We start from the raw sequence: 14,283 nt of genomic DNA, 5'->3' as shown, positions 1-14,283 counted from the left end.
CTGTTTGAACCTGATGTATGACCTCATTTCCTTGTTAGAACAGAATTGTTTGCCTGCGGGATATTTATCCTATTTCCTTTCCGGGAAAGAGTTTGGCGCGGTGGGTTTGACTCTGGGCTCCACCTCTCGCAAGCTGATACCAAAGGGTCCATCCATGTTTCTGTCACCAGGGTCTGGTCAGTGGGCAGCCAGGCTCTGTTCCGCAGTGTTTGCAAATGCAAGGTGTCACCGTGGCCCCTGGGGCAGCGTGGGCCAAGCAACATCAGCCACACCTGGTTCTTTGGAACCAGCCCAGCCCTACTGACTGTTCCAAGGTGAGCAGCTCTCATTTCTAAGCGCCCCCCCCCCGCCGCTCCAGGGTGCTGCTAAGGAGTGCTAGGCCCCTATGAGCCATCTCATAGCCCACATAACCATGTGTGCCCTCCATAGAGACCAAAATAGTCTATCTCAAGTAATTCTGTGGAAGGGGACAGGCAAGTGAGTTAAAGACAGTCCTGGGGAATCAGTTTCTCCTTGTACTTCAAGAAAAGGGTTTGGCTAAAAGACGACTCGATCTTCACTATGGGGGAACACTTCATATCTCGGTTTGCAACATCTGCTTGCAGGATTAAGGTGACCTCACTATTTTCTCCGTGAACAATGGGTGAATGTTTGTCTTACCATTGTGTGTGACCCTCTCTGCTGAATTTCCCAAACAGAGGAAGCCAAAACTGCCAGGCCCCCCCTTATCCCCCCAAATGGCACCAGAGCATCAGCAAAAGACTGATAAGGTTTCAGGTTCCACCTCTCTGGGCACCCTGCCTTTTACAGGAAATGTCCTAAAATGTTAACAGGTTTTCTCTGGGTTGCCAAGAGTTTCTATTGCTAGCTTTTCTACAAATGGTGTGTTTTGTTTTCTTCATCAAAAAAAAAGTTTTAAAAAAGAAACAGTCACGCTCCGCAGCAAACTCTAGATATACACACCCATTCTGTAATCCTGTGTGAGTTAAATCAAATATAGAATTTTTTTTTTTAAGACAAGTGAATTTGAAGTAAATATAGGTGAGCATTTCTATGACCTTGGGGTGGGGAAGAACTTTTAAAAATCTTTTTTATAGGGGCACCTGGATTTATCACTCAGAGAGTGATAAAGAATAAACTATAGAGAGTGTTTGACTTTGGCTCAGGTCATGATCTCACGGTTTATGAGTTCAAGCCCTGCATTCGGTTCTGTGCTAACAGCTCAGAGCCTGGAGCCTGCTTCAGATTCTGTGTCTCCCTCTCTCTCTGCCCCTCCCCTGCTCACGCTGTCTCTCTCTCAAAAATAAATAAACATTAAAAAAAAAGTTTAAATCTTTTTTATAATTATTAAAGACATACAAATTATAAAAGTGCATGTTCACACTTTTTTCTTTTTTTCTTTTTAAAGGAATTGAAGTTGAATAGAATGTTATATACAAGGAAGAAACGTCTCTTTCATACTCCAATCCCAACCTCACTCCCCAGACAGAACCCAGGTTGATTGGTAATCTTTTAAAATAATTTTTGTGTGTTTTTAAAAAATGTTTATTTATTTATTTCGAGAGAGAAAGAGAGAGAGAGAGAGCACGAGTACAAGCTGGGGAGGGGCAGAGAGAGGGAGAGAGAGAGAATCCCAAGCAGGCTCCATACTGTCAGTACGCAGAGCCACTTGTGGGGGCTTGAACTCACAAACCATGAAATCATGACCTGAGCTGAAGTTGGACGCTTAACCAACTGAACCACCCAGGCACTCTGCAAATCATATTTTAGATGTGTGCACACACCTTCATATATAGAGTGTGTTTGTGTTGACCTTTTATTAGACAATGAGATTATTGTATCGTGACTGCTCTGCTTCTTTTAGCATTTAGTAATATTCCTTGGAGATCTTTCCAAAGCCCATGAATCTCCGTTACCATACATGGCCTTCCATTGTATGGAAGTGCCTTGTTAATTTGTGTTCCCATGACAAGCAGTGCTGCAGTGAATATTGCATCTGTGTCTTTGGCCATTTGTGTGTTTTCATAAGATAAATTCTCACAAACGGAATTGCTAGGTCATAGCATAGGCTTAATTTAAATTTTTCATAGATATTAACAAATTGCATTTCTCTAACAATGTATAAGTGGGACTATCTTCTACATGATTCAGTATTAGCACACTTTTTATTCTTAGCCAATCTGGTCAGAGTAAGCGATCATGTAGACAGTCTTGTAGCCCAATGTTAGGGACTTTGACTTCTACTCAGGGTGAAATGGGGAGCCATTAGAGGGTGATAAAGAATAAACTATAGAGGGCACGTATGGAAGCAGACCAGTAAGGGACCTCTTGGGTAACTCCAATGATAGATGGTGGTGACCTGTTCCAGGGTGGCGGCACTGTAGATAATGAAACCTGCTAATGTAATTGATGTGAAGAAAGGAGAAGAGCCAAGGGTAACTCCAAGGTTTTTGGAGCAATTGGTAGGAAGAAATTGTCACTAACTGATAAGGGGGAGGGTAAATAGAGCAGACTTCAGGGAGGGAAGATCAGGAGTTAAGTGTTGGCCATGTTAAATTTGAGATGTCTATTGGACAACATCCAATGGAAAATGTGGAGTAAGCAATTGGTTATACAAGTCCAGAGTTTAGAAAAGAAGCTTGGGCTAGAGATATAAATTAGTAAGTCATAAACATATGGATGTTATTTAAAGTCAGGGGACTGGATGAGATCAACAAGGGAGTAAGAAGAGGAAAGGTCTGAGTCCTAAATCCTGGGATATTTCATTTCTTTAGAGGTCAATGGGAATGAGGAGAGATCACACAAGAGGCAGTAAAGACAGTAGTACCAAGAAAATGTGGGGTTCTGGAATACCAGTGAAGCAAATGTTTCAAGGGGCACCTGGGTGGCTCAGTTAGTTAAGCGTCCAACTTCAGCTCAGGTCATGATTTCACGGTTCATGAGTTCGAACCCACGTCGGGCTCTGTGCTGATAGCTCAGAGCCTAGATCCTGCTTCAGATTCTGTCTCCCTTTCTCTCTGCTCCTTCCCCCTCATGCTCTGTCTCTTTCTCTCAGAAATAAACATTAAAGAAAATTAAAAAAAAAAGAAAAAAAGAAAAGAAAATGTTTCAAGAAAGATTAATCAGTGTCAAATTCTGCTGACACACCAAGATGAGGATTGAAAATTGTTTTTTCGGGGTGCCTGGTGGCTCAGTCAGTTAAGCGTCCAACTCTTGGTTCTGACTCAGGTCATGATCTCATGGTTTGTGAGTTGGAGCCCCGCATTGGGCTCCACACTGATGGTGCAGAGCCTGCCTGGCATTCTCTCTCTCTCTCTCTCTCTCTCTCTCTCTCCCCATCCTGCACACTGTCTCAAAATAAATAAACTTAAAAAAAAAAAGAAAATTGTTTTTTTCAATTTAGCAATATGGAAGTCACTGGTGACCTTAGCAAGAGCATTAGTGGAAATGAAAGCTGCTTGGAGCAGTTCAAGAAAAAACGGGAAAGGAAGGATTGGAGTATAGACAACTCTTGTAAGAAGTAGTGAAGAGGGGCGCCTGGGTGGCGCAGTCGGTTAAGCGTCCGACTTCAGCCAGGTCACGATCTCACGGTCCGGGAGTTCGAGCCCCGCGTCAGGCTCTGGGCTGATGGCTCAGAGCCTGGAGCCTGGAGCCTGTTTCCGATTCTGTGTCTCCCTCTCTCTCTGCCCCTCCCCCGTTCATGCTCTGTCTCTCTCTGTCCCAAAAATAAATAAACGTTGAAAAAAAAAAAAAAAAGAAGTAGTGAAGAGAACGGGAGAGGAGAGTGGAGTCAAGAGTGCAATTTTTTAAGTCTTATTTTTGAAACTATTTCAAACTTACACAAATGTTTCCAGTACAGTACAAAAAACTCTCTTCTCCCAAACTATTTGAAAGTTACCAATCTGATGCTTCATCACCCAATACTTGACTATAGATTTCCTACAAACAAGGGCATTCTCTTATATACCCTCATACCATCATCAAAATCAGGAATTAAGATATGATAATCTAATCCCCAGACCACATCCGAGTTTCACCAGTTGTCCCAATGTCTTTTATACCCAGTTCAACTGTCACATATGGCTTTTAATCATATTCTTTTTTTTTTTAATGTTTATTTTGAAAGAGAGAGAGAGAGAATGAGTGGGGAACAAGCAGAGAGAGAAGAGAGAATCCCAAGCAGGCTCTGCACTGTCAGCATAGAGCTGGACACAGGCCTCTATCTCACAAACTGTGAGATCATGACCTGAGCTGAAATCAAGAGTCTGATGCTTAACTGAGTCACCCAGGTGCCCCAGTCATATTTCTTTAGTGTCCTTCAATCTGGAACAAACTTCAGTCTGTCCTTAACCTTGGGACCTGACTTTTTTTTTTTAAACTTTACAGGCCATTATTTTCATTTACCTCATTACTAAGGATGTTCACGGTCATTACTTAAGTTGGTATTTGCCCGACTTCTTCACTGTACATTTACAATTTTTCCCTATATACTTAATAAGAATCTAGCGGGGAGGTACTTTGAAACTGTGTAAATGGTTCATTTTCGTCAAACTGTCTCTTTATTCATTTGTTTATATCTGTATGGACTCATGACTTCCTATTTTATTCAATGGTTTGTAAGCCATTACTGTCATCATTTACTCTGCTGCTCAAAATGTCCATGATTTGGCCAGTAGGAGCCCCTTCAGGCTGGCTTTCTTTTCTTTGACAAAGGCCCGTCATTCTTTGAGGATGTACTTTCTGGCACAATGTGCTCGAGATTCATCTTGGACTTTCCCCAACCCAGCCTTGGAACCAGCCATTTTTCCAAAGGACCCTGGTTTCTTTTGGTGGGGAATGATATTTAGAAACCAAGATCTGGAGGGGCACCTGGGTAGCTCAGTCGGTTAAGTGTCCGATTCTTATTTCAGCTCAGGGCATGACCTCATGGTTTGCGAGTTCGAGCCCCACATTGGGCTCTGCACTGTCAGCATAGAGTCTGCTTGGGATTCTCTCTCTCCCTCTCCCTCTTTCCCCCCAAAATAAATAAACTTCAAACAAACAAACAAACAAACCAAACCAAGACCTGGAGGCTGGGTATGCTCATTGCTACTGGGGAGTTGCAGCTCCTAGGCCCTAAGAAAGGATTTCTTTTTTTTCTTTTCTTGTCTTTCTTTCTTTCTTTTTTTTTTTATGTTTATTTTTGAGACGGGGGGGACAGAGTGCGAGTGGGGGAGGGGCAGAGAGAGGGAGACACAGAATCTGAAACAGGCTCCAGGCTCTGAGCTGTCAGCACAGAGCCTGATGTGGGGCTTGAACCCACGAACCATGAGATCATGACCTGGGTCGAAGTCGGATGCTTAACCGACTGAGCCACCCAGGGGCCCCCTCTTTCTTTCTTTTTAGTGGGGTTATTTATTTTAAGTAATTGCTACATCCAACGTGGGGCTTGAACTCATGTCCCATGCTCTCCTGACTGAGCCAGCCAGGCACCTCTAAGAGAGGAATTCTTAAAGATAGAAGAAATTAAAGCATTTTCTTATACTTATGGGAAAGATAAAATAGAGAAAATTTGATGATCGCACAAGAGAGAAAAGGGAATTGGGCTCTAGAGCGTGAGTGGCCCTAAGCAGCATCCACAGGTACAGGAGGGAGGAAGACACAGAAGCAGTTGGATGTATGAGGGTCTATTTTATAGAAGTACTCTTCTGGGGTGCTTGGGTGGCTCCGTTAGCTAAGAGTTCAACTTCAGCTCAGGTTACAATCTCGCTGTTCGTGAGTTTGAGCCCTGCCTCGGGCTCTGTGTTGACAGCTCAGAGCCTGGAGACTGCTCCTGATTCTGTGTCTCCCTCTCTCTCTCTGCCCCTCCTCCACTCATGCTGTCTCTTTTTCTCTCTCTCAAAATTAAATAAACATTTAAAAATGTAAAAAAAAAAAAGGAGTCTTCTAATGGCTCTTATTTTCTCAAGAAAATAATCAAGGTCATCAGTTAAGAGGAAGGATGGGAAAAGAAGTGCTGGAGATTTGAGAAGAGAAGACATAGTATGAGTAGCCACGTGGAAGGTCAAGAGTGAATACTCTAGGAAACACAGTAGGGGTATCAAGCAGCATGAAGGGTCCACTTGAGGTGACTAGGAATGTAAAGTGAGACTTATTAACACAAACGTGTAAGGGTCTTTCTCCTGCCATGTTAGGTACAGAATAGGCAGGATTATCGTTTCTCGTCCTTTTGGCTAAGATCAAGTGCAGAATAGGCAGGATCAGCCAGGGAGGCCAATTCACCAAATGAGTACAAAATAGGAAAGAGAGAGGCCAGGGGACTGAAGGTGTATGCAAGGGAGTGATTCTACTAGTTGGTTGTGGGCTTTACATGGGTGAAAGAGGGAAGAGGGAATGATAAAGGAGAGAGGCATGGTGGAGATGCGATCAGTAGATTGCTGGTCTTGCCGAGACCACGGGAATTTTGAAGATAGGGCACTAGAGGAATGAGTTGGGAAGAAATGAGGTGATGATCAGAGGGTGGAAAGCATGAGATTGAGACGATAGGAGTTGTTATGGGTTGAATTGTGACCCCCTCAAAAAATGTTGACATCCTAACCCCTGGTACCTCAGAATGTGACCTTACTTGGAGATAGAGACTTTACAGAGATAATCAAGTTAAATTGAAGTCATTTGGGTGACCCCTAATCCAATATGACTGGTGTCCTTATAAAAAGTGGAAAGTCAGACACAAGGACAGGTAGCACACGGGGAGAGGCCATGTGAAGATGCAGGCAGAGGTCATGATGGTGCACCCACAGGCCAAGGAAGGCCAGCGACGGGCAGCAAACCACCAGAAGTTAGGAGAGGGGTCTGAAGGGAACAGATGCTCCCTCACAGTCCTCAAGGAGAAACCAAGGGGCGCCTGGGTGGCTCAGTCGGTTGAGTGTCCGACTTTGGCTCAGGTCATGATCTCGCGGTCCGTGAGTTCGAGCCCCGCGTCAGGCTCTGTGCTGACAGCTCAGAGCCTGGAGCCTGTTTCAGATTCTGTGTCTCCTTCTCTCTCTGCCCCTCCCCCGCTCATGCTCTGTCCCTGTATCTGTCAAAAATAAATAAACATAAGAAAAAAAGTTTAAGCTTTAAAAAAGAAGAAGAAGAAGAAGAAGAAGAAGAAGAAGAAACCAAGCCTGAGGGCACCTTGATCTCAGACTTCCAGCCTCCAGAACTGTGAGGCAATACGCTTCTGCTTTTCAAGCCACCCGGTCGGTGGTACTTTGTTACAGCAGCCCTAGGGACACTAATACAGAGGGGTAGCAGTCACCGGTAATGACGAAGACCAGAAAATGACCACGGAGTGGGTAATTCAGATAGGGTCGGGCCAGGTCATTGGATGAGAAGAGATCATGGAACTCTCTATGTGGACACTGAAATCTCTAAGCATTAGGACAGAATTAGGATCAGAGGGGATGACCGCGAGGCAGGAGCCAAAGCCTTCAAGAAATGAGAGGAAATAACCCAGGGAGTGTAGATGAGTAGAAAAGGGAGGCATAGCAGGTGGTATAGTCTGTCGAGAGGAGATTCAAAGCTGAGGGACTTTAGGGTCTGAAAGCAGCACTGAAGAGCAAGGAAGACACCTGCCCACCTTTTGGCCTGGTGACACATGAGCTGAAGGAGAGAGAGCAGTGTCCTCAGGGAGAGGTGGCAGGGCAGAGGGACCCTTCACAGGGGCTATGTCCAGAGGGAGCTTGCTGATGGGGAGCAGTGAGCTCTAGAGGGACCAGGGGAAGGGTTTCAGGAGATGGGAACAGAGCAGGGAATGTGCAGGGTTAGGAGAATCAGAGCGTGGGAGATGAGGGATCATCACACGCCAGGGGGAACAGTTACAAAATATCGTGGCCACGTTTATCAGCTTACCACAATCCAATGTGCGCCGTTTGTACCTTTTGAACTTCACAGCATGTACTCGGGGAATGTGGTAAAGAATGTGGAATGGTCACTGCAGATAGAGAAGAGGGGTCGGGCTAAGGACAGGTCAAGGATTTTCAAGCGAGGCTAGAGCCCAGTGGAGGCTGAAGGGCAGGAATGTCTAGTGGCACCAACCTACAGGATCGTGGAATTTTTGTGGCTTCTATTTCGTTTCTTGCTGGGGTGCAGAGGCCTGGTTCTAAGCCTAGTGAAGGAAGATTGTGGGATTTGCGCAAGGGTGGGTTTTGCTGATGAGGGCGTTAAGGTGGCTGGTGAGGTCATCCACACAGGCTCCAGCTTAAGCAATAATATCAGCGTATATGATATATCATCATTCACAGCGTGCCAGGGACTGTTCTAAGTGCTATCCGTATCAATTCAGTTACCCTCGCCAGTCTTTCAGGCAGGCATTACTGTTATCCCCACTTTAATATGAATGAGAGTGTGAGGCTCAGAGAGCTCAAGTAAGCCGTCCAAGTTCAAAGCCTGTCTGTGGAAGAGCGGTGATTCCAACGAGGCAGTTCAGCCTGAGCAGGGCGACAGAGGGAGGAGCTGAAAGGAGCAGAAAAACCGCGGAAGGGTGAAGGGGCAGGGCTGGGGTTTGGGTGCAACCACAGTGCAGGGGAGAGGCAGAGGAAGTGAGAGCGGGACCCATGTGTGGTTGTGGTCTGAGAGCGGAAGGGTAGACTTTTATAATCCGGTGCAGCTGGCTGAGGTGAGGTAGAGGTGAAAGTCCCTGCAGAACTGGGAGATTTGGGGAGGTGGAGGGTCATCCACGGGACACTGAAGTGTCCCAAAGTGACACGGACATGGAGGGAGAGGACACCTGGAGACAGGACTCTGATAAATACGGAGACTGCTTCCTGCAGCAGAGTGGGTAGGCAGGGAAGAGCCTGGGCAGAGGGCCACTGGGGCCTCAGGTGGCAGAAGCCATCAGGAAATCGGGGTTGTCACTGCCTCGTGTGGAAGGCAACAGGGTAGTACCGGAGGTCTTCTCTAAGGCAGGAGCACTCCAAGGAGTTATTTTAAAATTACAAAATTAAGTTTGCCGCGTATTTTCTTGGCGATTCTTTGTACTCCAAAAAATCACTTCCCGCAGAACGGTTGGAAAATATATTGCCACCAGGTGGTGCAATGGCAGCGGCGCCCCTCTGAGAGCTTCGCAGGCCTGAATTGCCACCCAGTGGTGAGAAGAGGAAATGCAGGGAGGCTTTATTTGCGACCGACACACCAAATCAGCTGCCATCTTCCCACGCCCTCACGAGTTGCGCAAAGTACAGAGAGTATGAGTATGTGGACTTGGACCTCCCCTCTCATGCCTTCATTTCCTCATCCACCCACACTGCTTTTATACAACAAACGCTTGTTGGGCCCCTAGTGGGTGTGAAGCACTGAGCTAGATACCAGGGACCCAGAGGGGAATGTGACATGTCCCAGCCCTGGGGACTCACAATTCTAGTGGGTGATGCCAAACGGTCACTGGGTGATCACAGGACAACGTGGGCAGTGCTGCAACAGAGCGCACCCAGGTGCTATGGAGGCTCCAGAAGGGGCTCTAACCCAGTCTTTCTAGATGAGGCGGTAACAGGACCAACACCTGCAGGGTGGGATTAACTGAGCCACGGAAGGTGGCGGTGAGAGTTCTAGGCAGAAAAATTTAAATGCCAAAGCCTAGCAGCGAGCGATCAAATGGAACATTCCAGCATAAAGATGAATGTATTATGGCTGGAGCCTACAGAGACTGTTGCCTGCAGGAGAGTGGGGAGGCACGGAAGAGTCTGGGCAGAGGGCCACTGGGGCATAAGATGGCATCTGAAAGTTGAGAGGACATAAGTAAGCAGGAGATTTGAGTATACATTGAGAAGTTTGGACTTTATCTTGAGAGCAAAGATGTACCATTGAAAAGTCCGGGGTTTACCCTCAGAGAGATCTGTCTAGAAATAGTGTGTGGAGTGGACTGGAGAGACCCCAGGCTGGGGGCTGGGGGCTGGGGCCAGTGAGGAGGCTGGGGCAGTAACCCAGGCAAGATTCAGTAGGGCCTGAACCTAGGCAGCACTTGTTGTGTTGGGGAACCGTGGACAGATTGAAAAGGTTTCCATATGCTCCTTATATATGAGGTTCCTGGGGTTCCATTGGGCTTGCTCATTCTTCATGAAATATTGCTTTTGAGATCCCTCCAGGTTGTTGTATATATCTATGGCTATTCCTTTTTATTGCAGAGGAGTATTCCATTGTATGGATATACCACAGTTTATCCATTTGCCTGTTGAAGGACATTAGGATTGTTCCCAGGTTTGGCTTATTACAAATAAAGCTTCTTTGAACATTCACATACAGGTTTTTGTGTGAATGCAAATTTTTATTTTTCTAGGATAAACACCCGGTAGTGCAATTGCTGGGTTGTATGGTTAGTATGTGTTTAATTTTATGAGAAACTGCCAAGCTGTTTTCCAGAAGTTCCAGAAGTAAACATACCATTTTATTTTCTTTTTTTAATTTTTTTAATGTTTATTTATTTTTGAGACAGAGAGAGACAGAGCATGGGCGGCAGAGGGGTAGAGAGAGAGAGGGAAACACAGAATCTGAAGCAGGCTCCAGGCTCTGAGCTGTCAGCACAGAGCCTGACGCGGGGCTCGAACTCATGAGCTGTGAGATCATGACCTGAGCTGAAGTTGGATGCCCAACCGACTGAGCCACTCCGGGCGTCCCATAAACATACCATTTTAACTTGACCTCTGGCAATGTATGATGGCTCCCGCTGCCCCACATTCTTCTCAGTACTTGGTATTATCACTGTATATGTTTTTTTTTTAAATTTTTGTCTTTCTGGCATGGGTACAGAGGTGTTTCCTTTTTGCTTTAGTTTGCATTTGCTTAATATGTAGTTATATTTAACATCTTTTCATGTGCTTATTTGCTATTTGTGTATCTTTGGTGAAGTGTCTGTTCAAAGAGCTGGTTCACTTTTATTTTACAATGTGCCAAGTCATTCACATCTCTATCTCTACCTTCTCTCCTGAACTTCAGATTGAGATGCAAATGTCTCCTGCCATCTTCATGGAAGTGCCCCACCGCCACAATCTCACGCGGAAAGCCAAAACTGCCATCCCGCAGGAGTCCTGGGCCTCCCCAGTGGAAGAGCTAACACTTAGAGGGTTTACTATGTGCTAAGCACTGTTCTGAGTGCTTTACATGTTTTAACTAACTTAATACAATTACCCTTATAGGTAGTACTGTTTTTACCTTCATTTTCACACATGGGAAACGAGGCACAGAAAGGCTGAGTAACTCACCCAAGCTTGCACAGCTGGCAAGTGGCTATGTCCATCCAGCTCCCAGAGTCGCTCTTGATTCTTCTTTCTCACCTCCCCATGTCTGTTCAATCACTGAGACCTGTATATTTTTACCTTCTGAATATTTTACTTCCATCCAACGTAGGGCTCAAACTCACAACTCCAAGATCAAGAGTCACATGCTCCCCACACTGAGCCAGCCAGGTGCCCCGTAAGTACTTTTTAAAAAACATAGCTTTTTATGGGGCACCTGGGCAGCTCAGTCGGTTAAGCATTGGACTTCAGCTCTGGTTATGATCTCATGGTTCATGAACACAAACCCCATTTCAGGTGCTCCCCGCTTTTCTCTCTCTCCTTCTCTGCCCCTCACTCGCACCCTCTCTCTCTCAAATAAAATAAAATAAAATAAAATAAAATAAAATAAACTTTTATTATAGAAAATTTCAGCAATATGAAAATCTAGAGAATAGTACAGTGAATATGTTCATTGCCACAACCAATATAAACTCATGACCATTTGCTTTATCTATACATCCACTCTCTGCTACCGCTTAACTGCATTATTTGGAAGCAAATCTCAGGCGGCATGTTAATGCATCTATAAATATTTCAGTATGCATCTCTAAAACAACTTTCAAATAACATTCTTCACATTACGCATTCATAATATTTCTTTGTATCATTATCTAATCAGTATTTATATTAGTTATCTGTTGCTGTGTAACTTAGAGGTTTAAAACAATAATAAACATTTATTGTTGCTCAGTTTGTTTGTTGGAAATCCGGGAGCAGATGAACGAAGTGGTTCTGGGTCAGCGTCTCATGAGATGGCAGTCACCTGGAAGTCTGACAGGTACTGGAGAATCTGCTTTCCATGTGGCTCATCTACACAGGCTGGCAGGTCAGTGCTGGCTTTTGGCAGGGGCACAGGTCCTCACCACAAGGGCTCTCTACGGGCAGCTTGAATGGCCTCAGAACCTTGTCCGGTTTCCCCCAGAGCAAGGATCCAAGGAGGAAGCTACAAAACCTTTCCTGACCCAGCTTTGTAAGTCACACACACACACACACACACACACACACACGTCTCCACTATTCCGTTGGTCACATGGGCCAACCTGCTTCGTTGTGAGAGGGTGTGAATACCGGGAGGCCAGGATCTTAGGGGACCATCCTGGAGAACGGTAACCACAAGTTCAAACTGGCCCACTTGCCTGTCTCATTTACAACTGGCTTATTTAAATCAGGATCCATCCTTGCATTTTGTCGATATGGCTCATAAGTCTCTGGGTTCCTTTTCCTCTTGTTTTTTCATTCTGTTCTTGTTTCTTTGCCTTTTTAAGTTTATTTTGAGAGAGAGCACAAGTGGGGGAGGGGCAGAGAGAAAGGGAGAGAGAATCCCAAGCAGGACCCATGCTGTCAGCGCAGAGTCAGAGGGGCTGGAACTCACAGACCATGAGTGACCTAAGCCAAAATCAAGAGTCTGCCGCTTAACCAACTAAGCCACCCAGGTGCTCCGCCTTTTTTTTTTTTAAAGAAGCCATGTTGTTTGTCCTTAGAGTTTTACATTTACTGGATTTTTCCTGCTTGCATCCCCATGATGTCATTTAACATGATGTCATTTAACATAGTCCTCTGATTCATGTTTTTCCTGTAAACTTGTACTTAGATCCAGAACAATATGATTTGGATTTTTTTTTTTTTTTTGCTTTTGCAAGAAAGCTTCAGCGGTAGTGCTGTTGACTTCCAGCAGGAGGCATATAATGTCAGGTTGTTTTTTTTTTTTTAATGTTTATTTTTGAGAGAGAGAGCACACATGTGGGAGAGGCAGAGAGAGAGGGAGACACAGAATCCAAAGCAGGCTCCAGACTCCAAGCTGTCAGCACAGAACCTGACGTGGGGTTCGAACCCATGAACCGTGAGATCACGAGCTTCCGAAGTTGGACGCTTAACCAACAGAGCCACCCAGGTGCCCCTGGTTGTCTCTCTTCATATGATGTTGAAGCTGTCGATTATTATTGCCTAGCTTAATTATTTCATTAGAGGTTTACAAAATAGTGATAAATTAACTCTATAATTCCATTATCTATTAGCTGGAATATCTCTATAGAGAGAAATTTTCACTTTTTGATTACCCTGAAGTACAGTTAATACAGAAAAGATAAATGCTTCTTTCCCTTTATTAACAAGTATTCAGAAGTCACTTATTTCTAACATCCTTCAAAGGTGACCAATATTTTATTTTTTAAAATTTTTTCCCACTATTTTAAAAATATCATCATGAACTTAGAGATTTAAAAAATTTGATTTCAATCCATTGCACTTGTAATTCAATACATTGCACTTGCACTGATGCTCAGATGATCCTATCGTTAGCCAGGAGGAACCTCTTCAGGTTAGCCCCTGCATCCTTGTCAATTATACCAGCCATCTTTTATAGCTTCTTTATTTCCTGCCATAGCATTATGTTCCAGGTGCATCTTGCACATCTACACAGACGTCTCAGCACCACTTGCCCCAGGAGCTCTGGTTCTTTTTAGTGGGAAATGAGAAAGACCACAATCTGGGTGTTAAGAGTGTCTTTGCCTTTCAGCTGCACCCAACCCCGTCCTCAAATCACCAGAGCTGTAAAAATGCAAATCTGACCACTCCCTTGCTCAAAGTCCTTCCTGTTGCCCTCAGGACCAAGCCAGTTCTAAGCACATCAGGTCCTCAGTCACTGTTTCCCTGTTTGCCCCTCCCTCCCACTTCCTAGCAGTCTCTTTAAACTTCAAAACCCAGCAGAGGGGTGCCTGGGTGGTTCAGTCACTTAAGCGTCAGACTTTGGCCTAGGTCATGATCTCCTGGTTCATAGTTCAAGCCTGCTATTGGGCTCTCAGCTGTCAGCACAGCCAATTTGGGATCATCTGCCCCGCCCCCCGCCTGCCCCTTACCCTGCTCGTGCTCGCGCTCTCTCTCCTCTCTCAAACAAAAATTAACCAAAACACAGCAGAACCTAACACGTTGCTGGTCCAGCACCTCCCCAGGCTGAGTCACACTCCTGGGCCTGTTCTCATACTAACCCTTCCAC

The sequence above is a fragment of the Lynx rufus genome, unplaced genomic scaffold (assembly GCF_022079265.1).
Source record: "Lynx rufus isolate CCGP_SWC_20201006 ecotype Redwood Valley unplaced genomic scaffold, mLynRuf1.p SCAF_7, whole genome shotgun sequence".
In the NCBI taxonomy this organism is placed as follows: domain Eukaryota; kingdom Metazoa; phylum Chordata; class Mammalia; order Carnivora; family Felidae; genus Lynx; species Lynx rufus.
This window is presented reverse-complemented; position numbering follows the sequence as displayed.